The sequence below is a fragment of the Vulpes vulpes genome, unplaced genomic scaffold (genome assembly GCF_048418805.1).
Source record: "Vulpes vulpes isolate BD-2025 unplaced genomic scaffold, VulVul3 u000000724, whole genome shotgun sequence".
NCBI lineage: Eukaryota > Metazoa > Chordata > Mammalia > Carnivora > Canidae > Vulpes > Vulpes vulpes.
Window position 1 is genome coordinate 1 of NW_027325765.1, and position 20,388 is coordinate 20,388.

Consider the following 20,388-nt stretch of genomic DNA (forward strand, 5'->3'; position numbering starts at 1 on the left):
CCGCCGCCGCCGCCGCCGCCGCCGCGTTGGTCGAGGGGGCGTTGGCGGCCAAGGGACAGACAGGAAGGCAGGCAAAAGGCCGAGGAAAAAAAGCCTACAGCACCCGGTATTCCCAGGCGGTCTCCCATCCAAGTACTAACCAGGCCCGACCCTGCTTAGCTTCCGAGATCAGACGAGATCGGGCGCGTTCAGGGTGGTATGGCCGTAGACGTCCGCGGCTGCCGCTGGGCGCCCCAAGAGCCTGCTCTGCGCCTCTCCGGGCCAGGCGCCCGCCGCTCCTCAGCCCTCCGCCCGCCCGATCGCGCCAGCCCGCCTGCATGCTCGCCTGCCGGCCCGACTGATTGATTGACTGACCGCCTCCCGCGCCGCGCCCGGGGTGGCGGAGGGCGCCTGCCCCGGGCCGGGCGGGGGGGGTGGGGGCCAAGACGCCTCCCGCACCCCGGAGCGGAGGCTGTCGCCGGAGCCCGGGCGCGCTCCCGTCCCCGGCCTGGCGGGCGCGTCGCCGCCGCTCGGCTCCCCGGATGGCACGCCGCCCCACCTCGGACCGCTCACTGGCTGGGGGGGTGCCGCGGGCCGGCGCCGGCCGGCTCCGGACGACCCCTGGCCTCTCCTGTTCTTCAGCCGGCCTGGCTCAAAGCCAAGCCGGGGCCGCCCGCGCCGCCGGACCCCATCCTCGGACAGGCAGGGACACAGACACAGGTGCCCACGACAGACAGACAGACACACACACACACACACACACACAGACGGAGGGACACGGGCACTCGGAGCTGGGCCACAAGGCCTGTGGGGGCGAGGCAGCCACCCCGCCGGAGGGGCGCAGGCCCTGGAGCTGCCTTAGGAGCCCTGGCAGCCGCGGGCCCTGCAGCCACGGTGTCAGGGATGCCGTTCTGCCCCCATTCCTGCCCATCAGCCGAACCGCCGCGGGACCGTGTGCCTGTGTTGCGTGCGCGGCGCCCACGCCCAGGCGCGGAGCGAGTCTCTCTTGTGTCTCTTGCTGTGTTGCGCGCGGCCCTTTTCGGCATGGGTGCCGGCCGCCCCCGCGTCGCTGTGGCCTTGGCTGTTGCGGGGCCGCGGAGCGCGCAGCCCGGTGCCAACGGGGCCTGAGGCCCCGGGCGGTCGGGCCATCTGGTGTCCCGGGCCCGCGGAGCGTGGACGTCGTGGCTGAGGGCCGAAGGGACGGTGGTCCGCGGGGGAGGCAGGGCATGTCCTTCGGAGAGAAGGTGCAGGCGGGCCCGGGCCGAAGGTGGGGGGGGTTGCGGGTGGCTGGGTGGCTTGGAGGCTGGGGGCGGTGCCAGGGAATTGCTAGGGGCTGGGGGCGGGCCTGGGGGCGGAGATTGGGGCGGGGCGAGGAGGGCCCGCAGGCGGGCCCGGCCCCGGCCCCGGCCCCGGCCCCCAAAGCCCCGCCCCGGCCCCGGCCCCCAAAGCCCCGCCCCGGCCCCCCGGAGGGGCTCGCAGGCCTGCGGAGACGGGATCCAGCCCCCGCCCGGCTCCCCCCAGCGACCGCCCCCTCCCCGCCCCGGCCCCGAGGTTCCTGCTGTCGCCCCGTCCCCTCCGTCGGCCGCCTTCGGGCCCCCGCGGCGCCCTGGGACGCGCGGCCGGCTAGGACGTGGGTGGGTGTGCTTGAAGGGCGGGCTGCGAGGGTGAAGGGCTTGAGAGGAAGAGGAGGTGGTGCATGTGTGTGGCCTCCTGCCCGTGCAGCCGGCGCCCTCGGTGCTCCGCGGCGCCCTGCGGTGCTTCCGGCGGGGCGGGGGCCATGCCACGGGTCGCCCGGAGGGGGGCGCCGCCGCCGCCGCCGCCGCCGCCGCCGCCGCCGCCGCCGCCGCCGCCGCGTTGGTCGAGGGGGCGTTGGCGGCCAAGGGACAGACAGGAAGGCAGGCAAAAGGCCGAGGAAAAAAAGCCTACAGCACCCGGTATTCCCAGGCGGTCTCCCATCCAAGTACTAACCAGGCCCGACCCTGCTTAGCTTCCGAGATCAGACGAGATCGGGCGCGTTCAGGGTGGTATGGCCGTAGACGTCCGCGGCTGCCGCTGGGCGCCCCAAGAGCCTGCTCTGCGCCTCTCCGGGCCAGGCGCCCGCCGCTCCTCAGCCCTCCGCCCGCCCGATCGCGCCAGCCCGCCTGCATGCTCGCCTGCCGGCCCGACTGATTGATTGACTGACCGCCTCCCGCGCCGCGCCCGGGGTGGCGGAGGGCGCCTGCCCCGGGCCGGGCGGGGGGGGTGGGGGCCAAGACGCCTCCCGCACCCCGGAGCGGAGGCTGTCGCCGGAGCCCGGGCGCGCTCCCGTCCCCGGCCTGGCGGGCGCGTCGCCGCCGCTCGGCTCCCCGGATGGCACGCCGCCCCACCTCGGACCGCTCACTGGCTGGGGGGGTGCCGCGGGCCGGCGCCGGCCGGCTCCGGACGACCCCTGGCCTCTCCTGTTCTTCAGCCGGCCTGGCTCAAAGCCAAGCCGGGGCCGCCCGCGCCGCCGGACCCCATCCTCGGACAGGCAGGGACACAGACACAGGTGCCCACGACAGACAGACAGACACACACACACACACACACACACAGACGGAGGGACACGGGCACTCGGAGCTGGGCCACAAGGCCTGTGGGGGCGAGGCAGCCACCCCGCCGGAGGGGCGCAGGCCCTGGAGCTGCCTTAGGAGCCCTGGCAGCCGCGGGCCCTGCAGCCACGGTGTCAGGGATGCCGTTCTGCCCCCATTCCTGCCCATCAGCCGAACCGCCGCGGGACCGTGTGCCTGTGTTGCGTGCGCGGCGCCCACGCCCAGGCGCGGAGCGAGTCTCTCTTGTGTCTCTTGCTGTGTTGCGCGCGGCCCTTTTCGGCATGGGTGCCGGCCGCCCCCGCGTCGCTGTGGCCTTGGCTGTTGCGGGGCCGCGGAGCGCGCAGCCCGGTGCCAACGGGGCCTGAGGCCCCGGGCGGTCGGGCCATCTGGTGTCCCGGGCCCGCGGAGCGTGGACGTCGTGGCTGAGGGCCGAAGGGACGGTGGTCCGCGGGGGAGGCAGGGCATGTCCTTCGGAGAGAAGGTGCAGGCGGGCCCGGGCCGAAGGTGGGGGGGGTTGCGGGTGGCTGGGTGGCTTGGAGGCTGGGGGCGGTGCCAGGGAATTGCTAGGGGCTGGGGGCGGGCCTGGGGGCGGAGATTGGGGCGGGGCGAGGAGGGCCCGCAGGCGGGCCCGGCCCCGGCCCCGGCCCCGGCCCCCAAAGCCCCGCCCCGGCCCCGGCCCCCAAAGCCCCGCCCCGGCCCCCCGGAGGGGCTCGCAGGCCTGCGGAGACGGGATCCAGCCCCCGCCCGGCTCCCCCCAGCGACCGCCCCCTCCCCGCCCCGGCCCCGAGGTTCCTGCTGTCGCCCCGTCCCCTCCGTCGGCCGCCTTCGGGCCCCCGCGGCGCCCTGGGACGCGCGGCCGGCTAGGACGTGGGTGGGTGTGCTTGAAGGGCGGGCTGCGAGGGTGAAGGGCTTGAGAGGAAGAGGAGGTGGTGCATGTGTGTGGCCTCCTGCCCGTGCAGCCGGCGCCCTCGGTGCTCCGCGGCGCCCTGCGGTGCTTCCAGCGGGGCGGGGGCCATGCCACGGGTCGCCCGGAGGGGGGCGCCGCCGCCGCCGCCGCCGCCGCCGCCGCCGCCGCCGCCGCCGCCGCGTTGGTCGAGGGGGCGTTGGCGGCCAAGGGACAGACAGGAAGGCAGGCAAAAGGCCGAGGAAAAAAAGCCTACAGCACCCGGTATTCCCAGGCGGTCTCCCATCCAAGTACTAACCAGGCCCGACCCTGCTTAGCTTCCGAGATCAGACGAGATCGGGCGCGTTCAGGGTGGTATGGCCGTAGACGTCCGCGGCTGCCGCTGGGCGCCCCAAGAGCCTGCTCTGCGCCTCTCCGGGCCAGGCGCCCGCCGCTCCTCAGCCCTCCGCCCGCCCGATCGCGCCAGCCCGCCTGCATGCTCGCCTGCCGGCCCGACTGATTGATTGACTGACCGCCTCCCGCGCCGCGCCCGGGGTGGCGGAGGGCGCCTGCCCCGGGCCGGGCGGGGGGGGTGGGGGCCAAGACGCCTCCCGCACCCCGGAGCGGAGGCTGTCGCCGGAGCCCGGGCGCGCTCCCGTCCCCGGCCTGGCGGGCGCGTCGCCGCCGCTCGGCTCCCCGGATGGCACGCCGCCCCACCTCGGACCGCTCACTGGCTGGGGGGGTGCCGCGGGCCGGCGCCGGCCGGCTCCGGACGACCCCTGGCCTCTCCTGTTCTTCAGCCGGCCTGGCTCAAAGCCAAGCCGGGGCCGCCCGCGCCGCCGGACCCCATCCTCGGACAGGCAGGGACACAGACACAGGTGCCCACGACAGACAGACAGACACACACACACACACACACAGACGGAGGGACACGGGCACTCGGAGCTGGGCCACAAGGCCTGTGGGGGCGAGGCAGCCACCCCGCCGGAGGGGCGCAGGCCCTGGAGCTGCCTTAGGAGCCCTGGCAGCCGCGGGCCCTGCAGCCACGGTGTCAGGGATGCCGTTCTGCCCCCATTCCTGCCCATCAGCCGAACCGCCGCGGGACCGTGTGCCTGTGTTGCGTGCGCGGCGCCCACGCCCAGGCGCGGAGCGAGTCTCTCTTGTGTCTCTTGCTGTGTTGCGCGCGGCCCTTTTCGGCATGGGTGCCGGCCGCCCCCGCGTCGCTGTGGCCTTGGCTGTTGCGGGGCCGCGGAGCGCGCAGCCCGGTGCCAACGGGGCCTGAGGCCCCGGGCGGTCGGGCCATCTGGTGTCCCGGGCCCGCGGAGCGTGGACGTCGTGGCTGAGGGCCGAAGGGACGGTGGTCCGCGGGGGAGGCAGGGCATGTCCTTCGGAGAGAAGGTGCAGGCGGGCCCGGGCCGAAGGTGGGGGGGGTTGCGGGTGGCTGGGTGGCTTGGAGGCTGGGGGCGGTGCCAGGGAATTGCTAGGGGCTGGGGGCGGGCCTGGGGGCGGAGATTGGGGCGGGGCGAGGAGGGCCCCGGCCCCGGCCCCGGCCCCCAAAGCCCCGCCCCGGCCCCGGCCCCCAAAGCCCCGCCCCGGCCCCCCGGAGGGGCTCGCAGGCCTGCGGAGACGGGATCCAGCCCCCGCCCGGCTCCCCCCAGCGACCGCCCCCTCCCCGCCCCGGCCCCGAGGTTCCTGCTGTCGCCCCGTCCCCTCCGTCGGCCGCCTTCGGGCCCCCGCGGCGCCCTGTGACGCGCGGCCGGCTAGGACGTGGGTGGGTGTGCTTGAAGGGCGGGCTGCGAGGGTGAAGGGCTTGAGAGGAAGAGGAGGTGGTGCATGTGTGTGGCCTCCTGCCCGTGCAGCCGGCGCCCTCGGTGCTCCGCGGCGCCCTGCGGTGCTTCCGGCGGGGCGGGGGCCATGCCACGGGTCGCCCGGAGGGGGGCGCCGCCGCCGCCGCCGCCGCCGCCGCCGCGTTGGTCGAGGGGGCGTTGGCGGCCAAGGGACAGACAGGAAGGCAGGCAAAAGGCCGAGGAAAAAAAGCCTACAGCACCCGGTATTCCCAGGCGGTCTCCCATCCAAGTACTAACCAGGCCCGACCCTGCTTAGCTTCCGAGATCAGACGAGATCGGGCGCGTTCAGGGTGGTATGGCCGTAGACGTCCGCGGCTGCCGCTGGGCGCCCCAAGAGCCTGCTCTGCGCCTCTCCGGGCCAGGCGCCCGCCGCTCCTCAGCCCTCCGCCCGCCCGATCGCGCCAGCCCGCCTGCATGCTCGCCTGCCGGCCCGACTGATTGATTGACTGACCGCCTCCCGCGCCGCGCCCGGGGTGGCGGAGGGCGCCTGCCCCGGGCCGGGCGGGGGGGGTGGGGGCCAAGACGCCTCCCGCACCCCGGAGCGGAGGCTGTCGCCGGAGCCCGGGCGCGCTCCCGTCCCCGGCCTGGCGGGCGCGTCGCCGCCGCTCGGCTCCCCGGATGGCACGCCGCCCCACCTCGGACCGCTCACTGGCTGGGGGGGTGCCGCGGGCCGGCGCCGGCCGGCTCCGGACGACCCCTGGCCTCTCCTGTTCTTCAGCCGGCCTGGCTCAAAGCCAAGCCGGGGCCGCCCGCGCCGCCGGACCCCATCCTCGGACAGGCAGGGACACAGACACAGGTGCCCACGACAGACAGACAGACACACACACACACACACACACACAGACGGAGGGACACGGGCACTCGGAGCTGGGCCACAAGGCCTGTGGGGGCGAGGCAGCCACCCCGCCGGAGGGGCGCAGGCCCTGGAGCTGCCTTAGGAGCCCTGGCAGCCGCGGGCCCTGCAGCCACGGTGTCAGGGATGCCGTTCTGCCCCCATTCCTGCCCATCAGCCGAACCGCCGCGGGACCGTGTGCCTGTGTTGCGTGCGCGGCGCCCACGCCCAGGCGCGGAGCGAGTCTCTCTTGTGTCTCTTGCTGTGTTGCGCGCGGCCCTTTTCGGCATGGGTGCCGGCCGCCCCCGCGTCGCTGTGGCCTTGGCTGTTGCGGGGCCGCGGAGCGCGCAGCCCGGTGCCAACGGGGCCTGAGGCCCCGGGCGGTCGGGCCATCTGGTGTCCCGGGCCCGCGGAGCGTGGACGTCGTGGCTGAGGGCCGAAGGGACGGTGGTCCGCGGGGGAGGCAGGGCATGTCCTTCGGAGAGAAGGTGCAGGCGGGCCCGGGCCGAAGGTGGGGGGGGTTGCGGGTGGCTGGGTGGCTTGGAGGCTGGGGGCGGTGCCAGGGAATTGCTAGGGGCTGGGGGCGGGCCTGGGGGCGGAGATTGGGGCGGGGCGAGGAGGGCCCGCAGGCGCCCGGCCCCGGCCCCGGCCCCGGCCCCCAAAGCCCCGCCCCGGCCCCGGCCCCCAAAGCCCCGCCCCGGCCCCCCGGAGGGGCTCGCAGGCCTGCGGAGACGGGATCCAGCCCCCGCCCGGCTCCCCCCAGCGACCGCCCCCTCCCCGCCCCGGCCCCGAGGTTCCTGCTGTCGCCCCGTCCCCTCCGTCGGCCGCCTTCGGGCCCCCGCGGCGCCCTGGGACGCGCGGCCGGCTAGGACGTGGGTGGGTGTGCTTGAAGGGCGGGCTGCGAGGGTGAAGGGCTTGAGAGGAAGAGGAGGTGGTGCATGTGTGTGGCCTCCTGCCCGTGCAGCCGGCGCCCTCGGTGCTCCGCGGCGCCCTGCGGTGCTTCCGGCGGGGCGGGGGCCATGCCACGGGTCGCCCGGAGGGGGGCGCCGCCGCCGCCGCCGCCGCCGCCGCCGCCGCCGCCGCCGCCGCCGCCGCGTTGGTCGAGGGGGCGTTGGCGGCCAAGGGACAGACAGGAAGGCAGGCAAAAGGCCGAGGAAAAAAAGCCTACAGCACCCGGTATTCCCAGGCGGTCTCCCATCCAAGTACTAACCAGGCCCGACCCTGCTTAGCTTCCGAGATCAGACGAGATCGGGCGCGTTCAGGGTGGTATGGCCGTAGACGTCCGCGGCTGCCGCTGGGCGCCCCAAGAGCCTGCTCTGCGCCTCTCCGGGCCAGGCGCCCGCCGCTCCTCAGCCCTCCGCCCGCCCGATCGCGCCAGCCCGCCTGCATGCTCGCCTGCCGGCCCGACTGATTGATTGACTGACCGCCTCCCGCGCCGCGCCCGGGGTGGCGGAGGGCGCCTGCCCCGGGCCGGGCGGGGGGGGTGGGGGCCAAGACGCCTCCCGCACCCCGGAGCGGAGGCTGTCGCCGGAGCCCGGGCGCGCTCCCGTCCCCGGCCTGGCGGGCGCGTCGCCGCCGCTCGGCTCCCCGGATGGCACGCCGCCCCACCTCGGACCGCTCACTGGCTGGGGGGGTGCCGCGGGCCGGCGCCGGCCGGCTCCGGACGACCCCTGGCCTCTCCTGTTCTTCAGCCGGCCTGGCTCAAAGCCAAGCCGGGGCCGCCCGCGCCGCCGGACCCCATCCTCGGACAGGCAGGGACACAGACACAGGTGCCCACGACAGACAGACAGACACACACACACACACACACACAGACGGAGGGACACGGGCACTCGGAGCTGGGCCACAAGGCCTGTGGGGGCGAGGCAGCCACCCCGCCGGAGGGGCGCAGGCCCTGGAGCTGCCTTAGGAGCCCTGGCAGCCGCGGGCCCTGCAGCCACGGTGTCAGGGATGCCGTTCTGCCCCCATTCCTGCCCATCAGCCGAACCGCCGCGGGACCGTGTGCCTGTGTTGCGTGCGCGGCGCCCACGCCCAGGCGCGGAGCGAGTCTCTCTTGTGTCTCTTGCTGTGTTGCGCGCGGCCCTTTTCGGCATGGGTGCCGGCCGCCCCCGCGTCGCTGTGGCCTTGGCTGTTGCGGGGCCGCGGAGCGCGCAGCCCGGTGCCAACGGGGCCTGAGGCCCCGGGCGGTCGGGCCATCTGGTGTCCCGGGCCCGCGGAGCGTGGACGTCGTGGCTGAGGGCCGAAGGGACGGTGGTCCGCGGGGGAGGCAGGGCATGTCCTTCGGAGAGAAGGTGCAGGCGGGCCCGGGCCGAAGGTGGGGGGGGTTGCGGGTGGCTGGGTGGCTTGGAGGCTGGGGGCGGTGCCAGGGAATTGCTAGGGGCTGGGGGCGGGCCTGGGGGCGGAGATTGGGGCGGGGCGAGGAGGGCCCCGGCCCCGGCCCCGGCCCCCAAAGCCCCGCCCCGGCCCCGGCCCCCAAAGCCCCGCCCCGGCCCCCCGGAGGGGCTCGCAGGCCTGCGGAGACGGGATCCAGCCCCCGCCCGGCTCCCCCCAGCGACCGCCCCCTCCCCGCCCCGGCCCCGAGGTTCCTGCTGTCGCCCCGTCCCCTCCGTCGGCCGCCTTCGGGCCCCCGCGGCGCCCTGGGACGCGCGGCCGGCTAGGACGTGGGTGGGTGTGCTTGAAGGGCGGGCTGCGAGGGTGAAGGGCTTGAGAGGAAGAGGAGGTGGTGCATGTGTGTGGCCTCCTGCCCGTGCAGCCGGCGCCCTCGGTGCTCCGCGGCGCCCTGCGGTGCTTCCGGCGGGGCGGGGGCCATGCCACGGGTCGCCCGGAGCGGCGCGCCGCCGCCGCCGCCGCCGCCGCCGCCGCCGCCGCGCTTGGTCGAGGGGGCGTTGGCGGCCAAGGGACAGACAGGAAGGCAGGCAAAAGGCCGAGGAAAAAAAGCCTACAGCACCCGGTATTCCCAGGCGGTCTCCCATCCAAGTACTAACCAGGCCCGACCCTGCTTAGCTTCCGAGATCAGACGAGATCGGGCGCGTTCAGGGTGGTATGGCCGTAGACGTCCGCGGCTGCCGCTGGGCGCCCCAAGAGCCTGCTCTGCGCCTCTCCGGGCCAGGCGCCCGCCGCTCCTCAGCCCTCCGCCCGCCCGATCGCGCCAGCCCGCCTGCATGCTCGCCTGCCGGCCCGACTGATTGATTGACTGACCGCCTCCCGCGCCGCGCCCGGGGTGGCGGAGGGCGCCTGCCCCGGGCCGGGCGGGGGGGGTGGGGGCCAAGACGCCTCCCGCACCCCGGAGCGGAGGCTGTCGCCGGAGCCCGGGCGCGCTCCCGTCCCCGGCCTGGCGGGCGCGTCGCCGCCGCTCGGCTCCCCGGATGGCACGCCGCCCCACCTCGGACCGCTCACTGGCTGGGGGGGTGCCGCGGGCCGGCGCCGGCCGGCTCCGGACGACCCCTGGCCTCTCCTGTTCTTCAGCCGGCCTGGCTCAAAGCCAAGCCGGGGCCGCCCGCGCCGCCGGACCCCATCCTCGGACAGGCAGGGACACAGACACAGGTGCCCACGACAGACAGACAGACACACACACACACACACACACAGACGGAGGGACACGGGCACTCGGAGCTGGGCCACAAGGCCTGTGGGGGCGAGGCAGCCACCCCGCCGGAGGGGCGCAGGCCCTGGAGCTGCCTTAGGAGCCCTGGCAGCCGCGGGCCCTGCAGCCACGGTGTCAGGGATGCCGTTCTGCCCCCATTCCTGCCCATCAGCCGAACCGCCGCGGGACCGTGTGCCTGTGTTGCGTGCGCGGCGCCCACGCCCAGGCGCGGAGCGAGTCTCTCTTGTGTCTCTTGCTGTGTTGCGCGCGGCCCTTTTCGGCATGGGTGCCGGCCGCCCCCGCGTCGCTGTGGCCTTGGCTGTTGCGGGGCCGCGGAGCGCGCAGCCCGGTGCCAACGGGGCCTGAGGCCCCGGGCGGTCGGGCCATCTGGTGTCCCGGGCCCGCGGAGCGTGGACGTCGTGGCTGAGGGCCGAAGGGACGGTGGTCCGCGGGGGAGGCAGGGCATGTCCTTCGGAGAGAAGGTGCAGGCGGGCCCGGGCCGAAGGTGGGGGGGGTTGCGGGTGGCTGGGTGGCTTGGAGGCTGGGGGCGGTGCCAGGGAATTGCTAGGGGCTGGGGGCGGGCCTGGGGGCGGAGATTGGGGCGGGGCGAGGAGGGCCCCGGCCCCGGCCCCGGCCCCCAAAGCCCCGCCCCGGCCCCGGCCCCCAAAGCCCCGCCCCGGCCCCCCGGAGGGGCTCGCAGGCCTGCGGAGACGGGATCCAGCCCCCGCCCGGCTCCCCCCAGCGACCGCCCCCTCCCCGCCCCGGCCCCGAGGTTCCTGCTGTCGCCCCGTCCCCTCCGTCGGCCGCCTTCGGGCCCCCGCGGCGCCCTGGGACGCGCGGCCGGCTAGGACGTGGGTGGGTGTGCTTGAAGGGCGGGCTGCGAGGGTGAAGGGCTTGAGAGGAAGAGGAGGTGGTGCATGTGTGTGGCCTCCTGCCCGTGCAGCCGGCGCCCTCGGTGCTCCGCGGCGCCCTGCGGTGCTTCCGGCGGGGCGGGGGCCATGCCACGGGTCGCCCGGAGGGGGCGCGCCGCCGCCGCCGCCGCCGCCGCCGCCGCCGCCGCCGCCGCCGCCGCGTTGGTCGAGGGGGCGTTGGCGGCCAAGGGACAGACAGGAAGGCAGGCAAAAGGCCGAGGAAAAAAAGCCTACAGCACCCGGTATTCCCAGGCGGTCTCCCATCCAAGTACTAACCAGGCCCGACCCTGCTTAGCTTCCGAGATCAGACGAGATCGGGCGCGTTCAGGGTGGTATGGCCGTAGACGTCCGCGGCTGCCGCTGGGCGCCCCAAGAGCCTGCTCTGCGCCTCTCCGGGCCAGGCGCCCGCCGCTCCTCAGCCCTCCGCCCGCCCGATCGCGCCAGCCCGCCTGCATGCTCGCCTGCCGGCCCGACTGATTGATTGACTGACCGCCTCCCGCGCCGCGCCCGGGGTGGCGGAGGGCGCCTGCCCCGGGCCGGGCGGGGGGGGTGGGGGCCAAGACGCCTCCCGCACCCCGGAGCGGAGGCTGTCGCCGGAGCCCGGGCGCGCTCCCGTCCCCGGCCTGGCGGGCGCGTCGCCGCCGCTCGGCTCCCCGGATGGCACGCCGCCCCACCTCGGACCGCTCACTGGCTGGGGGGGTGCCGCGGGCCGGCGCCGGCCGGCTCCGGACGACCCCTGGCCTCTCCTGTTCTTCAGCCGGCCTGGCTCAAAGCCAAGCCGGGGCCGCCCGCGCCGCCGGACCCCATCCTCGGACAGGCAGGGACACAGACACAGGTGCCCACGACAGACAGACAGACACACACACACACACACACACAGACGGAGGGACACGGGCACTCGGAGCTGGGCCACAAGGCCTGTGGGGGCGAGGCAGCCACCCCGCCGGAGGGGCGCAGGCCCTGGAGCTGCCTTAGGAGCCCTGGCAGCCGCGGGCCCTGCAGCCACGGTGTCAGGGATGCCGTTCTGCCCCCATTCCTGCCCATCAGCCGAACCGCCGCGGGACCGTGTGCCTGTGTTGCGTGCGCGGCGCCCACGCCCAGGCGCGGAGCGAGTCTCTCTTGTGTCTCTTGCTGTGTTGCGCGCGGCCCTTTTCGGCATGGGTGCCGGCCGCCCCCGCGTCGCTGTGGCCTTGGCTGTTGCGGGGCCGCGGAGCGCGCAGCCCGGTGCCAACGGGGCCTGAGGCCCCGGGCGGTCGGGCCATCTGGTGTCCCGGGCCCGCGGAGCGTGGACGTCGTGGCTGAGGGCCGAAGGGACGGTGGTCCGCGGGGGAGGCAGGGCATGTCCTTCGGAGAGAAGGTGCAGGCGGGCCCGGGCCGAAGGTGGGGGGGGTTGCGGGTGGCTGGGTGGCTTGGAGGCTGGGGGCGGTGCCAGGGAATTGCTAGGGGCTGGGGGCGGGCCTGGGGGCGGAGATTGGGGCGGGGCGAGGAGGGCCGGGCCCGGCCCCGGCCCCGGCCCCCAAAGCCCCGCCCCGGCCCCGGCCCCCAAAGCCCCGCCCCGGCCCCCCGGAGGGGCTCGCAGGCCTGCGGAGACGGGATCCAGCCCCCGCCCGGCTCCCCCCAGCGACCGCCCCCTCCCCGCCCCGGCCCCGAGGTTCCTGCTGTCGCCCCGTCCCCTCCGTCGGCCGCCTTCGGGCCCCCGCGGCGCCCTGGGACGCGCGGCCGGCTAGGACGTGGGTGGGTGTGCTTGAAGGGCGGGCTGCGAGGGTGAAGGGCTTGAGAGGAAGAGGAGGTGGTGCATGTGTGTGGCCTCCTGCCCGTGCAGCCGGCGCCCTCGGTGCTCCGCGGCGCCCTGCGGTGCTTCCGGCGGGGCGGGGGCCATGCCACGGGTCGCCCGGAGGGGGCGCCGCCGCCGCCGCCGCCGCCGCCGCCGCCGCCGCCGCCGCTTGGTCGAGGGGGCGTTGGCGGCCAAGGGACAGACAGGAAGGCAGGCAAAAGGCCGAGGAAAAAAAGCCTACAGCACCCGGTATTCCCAGGCGGTCTCCCATCCAAGTACTAACCAGGCCCGACCCTGCTTAGCTTCCGAGATCAGACGAGATCGGGCGCGTTCAGGGTGGTATGGCCGTAGACGTCCGCGGCTGCCGCTGGGCGCCCCAAGAGCCTGCTCTGCGCCTCTCCGGGCCAGGCGCCCGCCGCTCCTCAGCCCTCCGCCCGCCCGATCGCGCCAGCCCGCCTGCATGCTCGCCTGCCGGCCCGACTGATTGATTGACTGACCGCCTCCCGCGCCGCGCCCGGGGTGGCGGAGGGCGCCTGCCCCGGGCCGGGCGGGGGGGGTGGGGGCCAAGACGCCTCCCGCACCCCGGAGCGGAGGCTGTCGCCGGAGCCCGGGCGCGCTCCCGTCCCCGGCCTGGCGGGCGCGTCGCCGCCGCTCGGCTCCCCGGATGGCACGCCGCCCCACCTCGGACCGCTCACTGGCTGGGGGGGTGCCGCGGGCCGGCGCCGGCCGGCTCCGGACGACCCCTGGCCTCTCCTGTTCTTCAGCCGGCCTGGCTCAAAGCCAAGCCGGGGCCGCCCGCGCCGCCGGACCCCATCCTCGGACAGGCAGGGACACAGACACAGGTGCCCACGACAGACAGACAGACACACACACACACACACACACAGACGGAGGGACACGGGCACTCGGAGCTGGGCCACAAGGCCTGTGGGGGCGAGGCAGCCACCCCGCCGGAGGGGCGCAGGCCCTGGAGCTGCCTTAGGAGCCCTGGCAGCCGCGGGCCCTGCAGCCACGGTGTCAGGGATGCCGTTCTGCCCCCATTCCTGCCCATCAGCCGAACCGCCGCGGGACCGTGTGCCTGTGTTGCGTGCGCGGCGCCCACGCCCAGGCGCGGAGCGAGTCTCTCTTGTGTCTCTTGCTGTGTTGCGCGCGGCCCTTTTCGGCATGGGTGCCGGCCGCCCCCGCGTCGCTGTGGCCTTGGCTGTTGCGGGGCCGCGGAGCGCGCAGCCCGGTGCCAACGGGGCCTGAGGCCCCGGGCGGTCGGGCCATCTGGTGTCCCGGGCCCGCGGAGCGTGGACGTCGTGGCTGAGGGCCGAAGGGACGGTGGTCCGCGGGGGAGGCAGGGCATGTCCTTCGGAGAGAAGGTGCAGGCGGGCCCGGGCCGAAGGTGGGGGGGGTTGCGGGTGGCTGGGTGGCTTGGAGGCTGGGGGCGGTGCCAGGGAATTGCTAGGGGCTGGGGGCGGGCCTGGGGGCGGAGATTGGGGCGGGGCGAGGAGGGCCCCGGCCGCCGGCCCGGCCCCGGCCCGGCCCAAAGCCCCGCCCCGGCCCCGGCCCCCAAAGCCCCGCCCCGGCCCCCCGGAGGGGCTCGCAGGCCTGCGGAGACGGGATCCAGCCCCCGCCCGGCTCCCCCCAGCGACCGCCCCCTCCCCGCCCCGGCCCCGAGGTTCCTGCTGTCGCCCCGTCCCCTCCGTCGGCCGCCTTCGGGCCCCCGCGGCGCCCTGGGACGCGCGGCCGGCTAGGACGTGGGTGGGTGTGCTTGAAGGGCGGGCTGCGAGGGTGAAGGGCTTGAGAGGAAGAGGAGGTGGTGCATGTGTGTGGCCTCCTGCCCGTGCAGCCGGCGCCCTCGGTGCTCCGCGGCGCCCTGCGGTGCTTCCGGCGGGGCGGGGGCCATGCCACGGGTCGCCCGGAGGGGGGCGCCGCCGCCGCCGCCGCCGCCGCCGCCGCCGCCGCCGCCGCGTTGGTCGAGGGGGCGTTGGCGGCCAAGGGACAGACAGGAAGGCAGGCAAAAGGCCGAGGAAAAAAAGCCTACAGCACCCGGTATTCCCAGGCGGTCTCCCATCCAAGTACTAACCAGGCCCGACCCTGCTTAGCTTCCGAGATCAGACGAGATCGGGCGCGTTCAGGGTGGTATGGCCGTAGACGTCCGCGGCTGCCGCTGGGCGCCCCAAGAGCCTGCTCTGCGCCTCTCCGGGCCAGGCGCCCGCCGCTCCTCAGCCCTCCGCCCGCCCGATCGCGCCAGCCCGCCTGCATGCTCGCCTGCCGGCCCGACTGATTGATTGACTGACCGCCTCCCGCGCCGCGCCCGGGGTGGCGGAGGGCGCCTGCCCCGGGCCGGGCGGGGGGGGTGGGGGCCAAGACGCCTCCCGCACCCCGGAGCGGAGGCTGTCGCCGGAGCCCGGGCGCGCTCCCGTCCCCGGCCTGGCGGGCGCGTCGCCGCCGCTCGGCTCCCCGGATGGCACGCCGCCCCACCTCGGACCGCTCACTGGCTGGGGGGGTGCCGCGGGCCGGCGCCGGCCGGCTCCGGACGACCCCTGGCCTCTCCTGTTCTTCAGCCGGCCTGGCTCAAAGCCAAGCCGGGGCCGCCCGCGCCGCCGGACCCCATCCTCGGACAGGCAGGGACACAGACACAGGTGCCCACGACAGACAGACAGACACACACACACACACACACACAGACGGAGGGACACGGGCACTCGGAGCTGGGCCACAAGGCCTGTGGGGGCGAGGCAGCCACCCCGCCGGAGGGGCGCAGGCCCTGGAGCTGCCTTAGGAGCCCTGGCAGCCGCGGGCCCTGCAGCCACGGTGTCAGGGATGCCGTTCTGCCCCCATTCCTGCCCATCCGCGGCGCCCACGCCCAGGCGCGGAGCGAGTCTCTCTTGTGTCTCTTGCTGTGTTGCGCGCGGCCCTTTTCGGCATGGGTGCCGGCCGCCCCCGCGTCGCTGTGGCCTTGGCTGTTGCGGGGCCGCGGAGCGCGCAGCCCGGTGCCAACGGGGCCTGAGGCCCCGGGCGGTCGGGCCATCTGGTGTCCCGGGCCCGCGGAGCGTGGACGTCGTGGCTGAGGGCCGAAGGGACGGTGGTCCGCGGGGGAGGCAGGGCATGTCCTTCGGAGAGAAGGTGCAGGCGGGCCCGGGCCGAAGGTGGGGGGGGTTGCGGGTGGCTGGGTGGCTTGGAGGCTGGGGGCGGTGCCAGGGAATTGCTAGGGGCTGGGGGCGGGCCTGGGGGCGGAGATTGGGGCGGGGCGAGGAGGGCCCGCAGGTGGGCCCGGCCCCGGCCCCGGCCCCGGCCCCGGCCCCCAAAGCCCCGCCCCGGCCCCCCGGAGGGGCTCGCAGGCCTGCGGAGACGGGATCCAGCCCCCGCCCGGCTCCCCCCAGCGACCGCCCCCTCCCCGCCCCGGCCCCGAGGTTCCTGCTGTCGCCCCGTCCCCTCCGTCGGCCGCCTTCGGGCCCCCGCGGCGCCCTGGGACGCGCGGCCGGCTAGGACGTGGGTGGGTGTGCTTGAAGGGCGGGCTGCGAGGGTGAAGGGCTTGAGAGGAAGAGGAGGTGGTGCATGTGTGTGGCCTCCTGCCCGTGCAGCCGGCGCCCTCGGTGCTCCGCGGCGCCCTGCGGTGCTTCCGGCGGGGCGGGGGCCATGCCACGGGTCGCCCGGAGGGGGGCGCCGCCGCCGCCGCCGCCGCCGCCGCCGCCGCCGCGTTGGTCGAGGGGGCGTTGGCGGCCAAGGGACAGACAGGAAGGCAGGCAAAAGGCCGAGGAAAAAAAGCCTACAGCACCCGGTATTCCCAGGCGGTCTCCCATCCAAGTACTAACCAGGCCCGACCCTGCTTAGCTTCCGAGATCAGACGAGATCGGGCGCGTTCAGGGTGGTATGGCCGTAGACGTCCGCGGCTGCCGCTGGGCGCCCCAAGAGCCTGCTCTGCGCCTCTCCGGGCCAGGCGCCCGCCGCTCCTCAGCCCTCCGCCCGCCCGATCGCGCCAGCCCGCCTGCATGCTCGCCTGCCGGCCCGACTGATTGATTGACTGACCGCCTCCCGCGCCACGCCCGGGGTGGCGGAGGGCGCCTGCCCCGGGCCGGGCGGGGGGGGTGGGGGCCGGGGCCAAGACGCCTCCCGCACCCCGGAGCGGAGGCTGTCGCCGGAGCCCGGGCGCGCTCCCGTCCCCGGCCTGGCGGGCGCGTCGCCGCCGCTCGGCTCCCCGGATGGCACGCCGCCCCACCTCGGACCGCTCACTGGCTGGGGGGGTGCCGCGGGCCGGCGCCGGCCGGCTCCGGACGACCCCTGGCCTCTCCTGTTCTTCAGCCGGCCTGGCTCAAAGCCAAGCCGGGGCCGCCCGCGCCGCCGGACCCCATCCTCGGACAGGCAGGGACACAGACACAGGTGCCCACGACAGACAGACAGACACACACACACACACACACAGACGGAGGGACACGGGCACTCGGAGCTGGGCCACAAGGCCTGTGGGGGCGAGGCAGCCACCCCGCCGGAGGGGCGCAGGCCCTGGAGCTGCCTTAGGAGCCCTGGCAGCCGCGGGCCCTGCAGCCACGGTGTCAGGGATGCCGTTCTGCCCCCATTCCTGCCCATCAGCCGAACCGCCGCGGGACCGTGTGCCTGTGTTGCGTGCGCGGCGCCCACGCCCAGGCGCGGAGCGAGTCTCTCTTGTGTCTCTTGCTGTGTTGCGCGCGGCCCTTTTCGGCATGGGTGCCGGCCGCCCCCGCGTCGCTGTGGCCTTGGCTGTTGCGGGGCCGCGGAGCGCGCAGCCCGGTGCCAACGGGGCCTGAGGCCCCGGGCGGTCGGGCCATCTGGTGTCCCGGGCCCGCGGAGCGTGGACGTCGTGGCTGAGGGCCGAAGGGACGGTGGTCCGCGGGGGAGGCAGGGCATGTCCTTCGGAGAGAAGGTGCAGGCGGGCCCGGGCCGAAGGTGGGGGGGGTTGCGGGTGGCTGGGTGGCTTGGAGGCTGGGGGCGGTGCCAGGGAATTGCTAGGGGCTGGGGGCGGGCCTGGGGGCGGAGATTGGGGCGGGGCGAGGAGGGCCCGCAGGCGGGCCCGGCCCCGGCCCCGGCCCCGGCCCCCAAAGCCCCGCCCCGGCCCCGGCCCCCAAAGCCCCGCCCCGGCCCCCCGGAGGGGCTCGCAGGCCTGCGGAGACGGGATCCAGCCCCCGCCCGGCTCCCCCCAGCGACCGCCCCCTCCCCGCCCCGGCCCCGAGGTTCCTGCTGTCGCCCCGTCCCCTCCGTCGGCCGCCTTCGGGCCCCCGCGGCGCCCTGGGACGCGCGGCCGGCTAGGACGTGGGTGGGTGTGCTTGAAGGGCGGGCTGCGAGGGTGAAGGGCTTGAGAGGAAGAGGAGGTGGTGCATGTGTGTGGCCTCCTGCCCGTGCAGCCGGCGCCCTCGGTGCTCCGCGGCGCCCTGCGGTGCTTCCGGCGGGGCGGGGGCCATGCCACGGGTCGCCCGGAGGGGGGCGCCGCCGCCGCCGCCGCCGCCGCCGCCGCCGCCGCCGCCGCCGCCGCCGCGTTGGTCGAGGGGGCGTTGGCGGCCAAGGGACAGACAGGAAGGCAGGCAAAAGGCCGAGGAAAAAAAGCCTACAGCACCCGGTATTCCCAGGCGGTCTCCCATCCAAGTACTAACCAGGCCCGACCCTGCTTAGCTTCCGAGATCAGACGAGATCGGGCGCGTTCAGGGTGGTATGGCCGTAGACGTCCGCGGCTGCCGCTGGGCGCCCCAAGAGCCTGCTCTGCGCCTCTCCGGGCCAGGCGCCCGCCGCTCCTCAGCCCTCCGCCCGCCCGATCGCGCCAGCCCGCCTGCATGCTCGCCTGCCGGCCCGACTGATTGATTGACTGACCGCCTCCCGCGCCGCGCCCGGGGTGGCGGAGGGCGCCTGCCCCGGGCCGGGCGGGGGGGGTGGGGGCCAAGACGCCTCCCGCACCCCGGAGCGGAGGCTGTCGCCGGAGCCCGGGCGCGCTCCCGTCCCCGGCCTGGCGGGCGCGTCGCCGCCGCTCGGCTCCCCGGATGGCACGCCGCCCCACCTCGGACCGCTCACTGGCTGGGGGGGTGCCGCGGGCCGGCGCCGGCCGGCTCCGGACGACCCCTGGCCTCTCCTGTTCTTCAGCCGGCCTGGCTCAAAGCCAAGCCGGGGCCGCCCGCGCCGCCGGACCCCATCCTCGGACAGGCAGGGACACAGACACAGGTGCCCACGACAGACAGACAGACACACACACACACACACACAGACGGAGGGACACGGGCACTCGGAGCTGGGCCACAAGGCCTGTGGGGGCGAGGCAGCCACCCCGCCGGAGGGGCGCAGGCCCTGGAGCTGCCTTAGGAGCCCTGGCAGCCGCGGGCCCTGCAGCCACGGTGTCAGGGATGCCGTTCTGCCCCCATTCCTGCCCATCAGCCGAACCGCCGCGGGACCGTGTGCCTGTGTTGCGTGCGCGGCGCCCACGCCCAGGCGCGGAGCGAGTCTCTCTTGTGTCTCTTGCTGTGTTGCGCGCGGCCCTTTTCGGCATGGGTGCCGGCCGCCCCCGCGTCGCTGTGGCCTTGGCTGTTGCGGGGCCGCGGAGCGCGCAGCCCGGTGCCAACGGGGCCTGAGGCCCCGGGCGGTCGGGCCATCTGGTGTCCCGGGCCCGCGGAGCGTGGACGTCGTGGCTGAGGGCCGAAGGGACGGTGGTCCGCGGGGGAGGCAGGGCATGTCCTTCGGAGAGAAGGTGCAGGCGGGCCCGGGCCGAAGGTGGGGGGGGTTGCGGGTGGCTGGGTGGCTTGGAGGCTGGGGGCGGTGCCAGGGAATTGCTAGGGGCTGGGGGCGGGCCTGGGGGCGGAGATTGGGGCGGGGCGAGGAGGGCCCCGGCCCCGGCCCCGGCCCCCAAAGCCCCGCCCCGGCCCCGGCCCCCAAAGCCCCGCCCCGGCCCCCCGGAGGGGCTCGCAGGCCTGCGGAGACGGGATCCAGCCCCCGCCCGGCTCCCCCCAGCGACCGCCCCCTCCCCGCCCCGGCCCCGAGGTTCCTGCTGTCGCCCCGTCCCCTCCGTCGGCCGCCTTCGGGCCCCCGCGGCGCCCTGGGACGCGCGGCCGGCTAGGACGTGGGTGGGTGTGCTTGAAGGGCGGGCTGCGAGGGTGAAGGGCTTGAGAGGAAGAGGAGGTGGTGCATGTGTGTGGCCTCCTGCCCGTGCAGCCGGCGCCCTCGGTGCTCCGCGGCGCCCTGCGGTGCTTCCGGCGGGGCGGGGGCCATGCCACGGGTCGCCCGGAGGGGGGCGCCGCCGCCGCCGCCGCCGCCGCCGCCGCGTTGGTCGAGGGGGCGTTGGCGGCCAAGGGACAGACAGGAAGGCAGGCAAAAGGCCGAGGAAAAAAAGCCTACAGCACCCGGTATTCCCAGGCGGTCTCCCATCCAAGTACTAACCAGGCCCGACCCTGCTTAGCTTCCGAGATCAGACGAGATCGGGCGCGTTCAGGGTGGTATGGCCGTAGACGTCCGCGGCTGCCGCTGGGCGCCCCAAGAGCCTGCTCTGCGCCTCTCCGGGCCAGGCGCCCGCCGCTCCTCAGCCCTCCGCCCGCCCGATCGCGCCAGCCCGCCTGCATGCTCGCCTGCCGGCCCGACTGATTGATTGACTGACCGCCTCCCGCGCCGCGCCCGGGGTGGCGGAGGGCGCCTGCCCCGGGCCGGGCGGGGGGGGTGGGGGCCAAGACGCCTCCCGCACCCCGGAGCGGAGGCTGTCGCCGGAGCCCGGGCGCGCTCCCGTCCCCGGCCTGGCGGGCGCGTCGCCGCCGCTCGGCTCCCCGGATGGCACGCCGCCCCACCTCGGACCGCTCACTGGCTGGGGGGGTGCCGCGGGCCGGCGCCGGCCGGCTCCGGACGACCCCTGGCCTCTCCTGTTCTTCAGCCGGCCTGGCTCAAAGCCAAGCCGGGGCCGCCCGCGCCGCCGGACCCCATCCTCGGACAGGCAGGGACACAGACACAGGTGCCCACGACAGACAGACAGACAGACACACACACACACACAGACGGAGGGACACGGGCACTCGGAGCTGGGC

At 76.1% G+C, this 20,388-nt stretch overlaps 12 non-coding genes across 12 annotated transcripts; all 12 read right to left on the bottom strand.

Moving 5' to 3' along the window:
* Positions 1–91: 91 nt before the first annotated feature.
* Positions 92–210, bottom strand: LOC140597241 (5S ribosomal RNA). The gene has a single exon (XR_011999106.1). It is a non-coding gene; the product is annotated as a 5S ribosomal RNA (ribosomal RNA).
* A 1,688-nt stretch (positions 211–1,898) lies between these two features.
* LOC140597252 (5S ribosomal RNA) lies at positions 1,899–2,017 on the bottom strand. The gene has a single exon (XR_011999117.1). It is a non-coding gene; the product is annotated as a 5S ribosomal RNA (ribosomal RNA).
* A 1,685-nt stretch (positions 2,018–3,702) lies between these two features.
* Positions 3,703–3,821, bottom strand: LOC140597263 (5S ribosomal RNA). The gene has a single exon (XR_011999128.1). It is a non-coding gene; the product is annotated as a 5S ribosomal RNA (ribosomal RNA).
* Positions 3,822–5,467: 1,646 nt separating this feature from the next.
* On the bottom strand, positions 5,468–5,586 carry LOC140597271 (5S ribosomal RNA). The gene has a single exon (XR_011999136.1). It is a non-coding gene; the product is annotated as a 5S ribosomal RNA (ribosomal RNA).
* A 1,686-nt stretch (positions 5,587–7,272) lies between these two features.
* On the bottom strand, positions 7,273–7,391 carry LOC140597272 (5S ribosomal RNA). The gene has a single exon (XR_011999137.1). It is a non-coding gene; the product is annotated as a 5S ribosomal RNA (ribosomal RNA).
* Positions 7,392–9,046: 1,655 nt separating this feature from the next.
* LOC140597242 (5S ribosomal RNA) lies at positions 9,047–9,165 on the bottom strand. Its single transcript, XR_011999107.1, has one exon. It is a non-coding gene; the product is annotated as a 5S ribosomal RNA (ribosomal RNA).
* A 1,667-nt stretch (positions 9,166–10,832) lies between these two features.
* LOC140597243 (5S ribosomal RNA) lies at positions 10,833–10,951 on the bottom strand. Its single transcript, XR_011999108.1, has one exon. It is a non-coding gene; the product is annotated as a 5S ribosomal RNA (ribosomal RNA).
* Positions 10,952–12,613: 1,662 nt separating this feature from the next.
* LOC140597244 (5S ribosomal RNA) lies at positions 12,614–12,732 on the bottom strand. The gene has a single exon (XR_011999109.1). It is a non-coding gene; the product is annotated as a 5S ribosomal RNA (ribosomal RNA).
* A 1,669-nt stretch (positions 12,733–14,401) lies between these two features.
* Positions 14,402–14,520, bottom strand: LOC140597245 (5S ribosomal RNA). Its single transcript, XR_011999110.1, has one exon. It is a non-coding gene; the product is annotated as a 5S ribosomal RNA (ribosomal RNA).
* A 1,613-nt stretch (positions 14,521–16,133) lies between these two features.
* LOC140597246 (5S ribosomal RNA) lies at positions 16,134–16,252 on the bottom strand. The gene has a single exon (XR_011999111.1). It is a non-coding gene; the product is annotated as a 5S ribosomal RNA (ribosomal RNA).
* Positions 16,253–17,942: 1,690 nt separating this feature from the next.
* LOC140597247 (5S ribosomal RNA) lies at positions 17,943–18,061 on the bottom strand. Its single transcript, XR_011999112.1, has one exon. It is a non-coding gene; the product is annotated as a 5S ribosomal RNA (ribosomal RNA).
* Positions 18,062–19,707: 1,646 nt separating this feature from the next.
* On the bottom strand, positions 19,708–19,826 carry LOC140597248 (5S ribosomal RNA). Its single transcript, XR_011999113.1, has one exon. It is a non-coding gene; the product is annotated as a 5S ribosomal RNA (ribosomal RNA).
* Between the last annotated feature and the right edge of the window lie 562 nt (positions 19,827–20,388).